Source organism: Lathyrus oleraceus, chromosome 5 (assembly GCF_024323335.1).
Source record: "Lathyrus oleraceus cultivar Zhongwan6 chromosome 5, CAAS_Psat_ZW6_1.0, whole genome shotgun sequence".
NCBI classification, from domain to species: Eukaryota; Viridiplantae; Streptophyta; class Magnoliopsida; order Fabales; family Fabaceae; genus Lathyrus; species Lathyrus oleraceus.
The window spans coordinates 153,520,627-153,522,317 of NC_066583.1; positions in this window are offsets into that span (position 1 = coordinate 153,520,627).

Genomic DNA, 1,691 nt, shown 5'->3' on the forward strand with positions numbered 1-1,691 from the left:
CCAAAAATGCTCAAGCTCTCGATATTCAAAGAGGTCCTCTTGGTTCATGGTGAATGTGTCAAAAGAAGTAGGGAACCCTAAGAGGTTAGTAAATTCTCTAATGTTATACTGATACTCCATATTGAACATCCTGAATTGAATGAAACCTCGGTTTATTCCTTTTCCATGGTTCGGTAAATAAAGCAGGGAGCTAAGGAATTCTAGAGTTAACCTCCGGTAAGTAACAAATTGTCTCCGAATAGGAGTGGTTTCCCACCCTATTTGATTCAGCAGATATAGGACACTATCTCTTAGCCCAAGTACGGTCATTGCACAATCATCAGCATAAAAATTTGGGTGCATCTCTCTCTCAGCAAGTTCTTCAAATTTTTGTCTCCGAGCTCTCCCTCGGAAATTAATACCCATATGATCAATATGTGCCATCAGGTCATTGTTAACTAAAGAAAAGAAAAACAAGAATTTTAGTCAGGATTTGGCCAGATGCCGAAAGGAGAAAAGAAGAAAATTTTAATAAAATAAAGAAAATGAAGAATGAAAACTGAATAAAATCAAAAGAATAATCAAATAAAAATAAAAATTTGTGGGTTGTCTCCCACAAAGTGCTTTATTTAATGTCGCAAGCTCGACAGAAAACTATTAAATGTTAATATATTAATTTTGGAGACAATACGTCTAAGTGCAGGACTTGCGAGTCTTCATTGTTTTCAGCATAATGATAATGTTTTAGACGCTGCCCGTTTACGATAAATGATTCAATAGATTTTCCTTTAATTTCTACAGCCCCACTAGAAAACACATTAGTGACTTTGAAAGGGCCAGACCACCTAGAGCGTAGTTTTCCTGGGAATAACTTAAGTCTAGAGTTAAACAATAGGACTACATCGCCTTGTTTGAAAGTTTTCCTTGATATACGTTTATCATGCCATTTTTTCGTTCTTTCCTTGTAGATTTTAGCATTTTCGTATGCATCTTGTCTAAGTTCCTCTAATTCGTTTATATCTAGAATTCGCTTTTCACCGGCGGCCTTATAGTTTAAATTTAAATTTTTAATAGCCCAATAGGCCTTATGTTCTAACTCCACTGGGAGGTGACACGATTTACCATAAATAAGCTTAAATGGGGTTGTTCCTATGAGAGTTTTGTAAGCGGTTTGATATGCCCATAAAGCTTCGGGTAATTTTGATGACCAGTCTTTCCTCGATGTAGCGACAGTTTTTTCCAATATCTGTTTAATTTCTCTATTAGACACTTCCACTTGTCCACTAGTTTGAGGATGGTAAGGTGTTGCTACTCGATGTTTTACACCATACTTAAACAATAATTTTTCGAGTATTTTAGATATGAAATGAGATCCACCGTCACTAATGACTATTCTTGGGACACCAAATCTCGGAAAGATTATATTCTTAAAGAGTTTAATTACTACTCGTGTGTTGTTTGTTGGAGAAGCTATAGCCTCAATCCATTTTGATACGTAGTCAACCGCTACGAGTATGTACTTGTTACCAAAAGAAGGTGGAAAAGGTCCCATGAAATCTATTCCCCACACATCGAAAATTTCTACTTCTAAAATGCCTTTTTGTGGCATTTCGTCACGTCTAGATATGTTTCCTGTGCGTTGACACCTATCGCATTTCTTGACAGCGGTATGTACATCCTTCCATATGTTTGGCCAATAAAGACCGACTTGT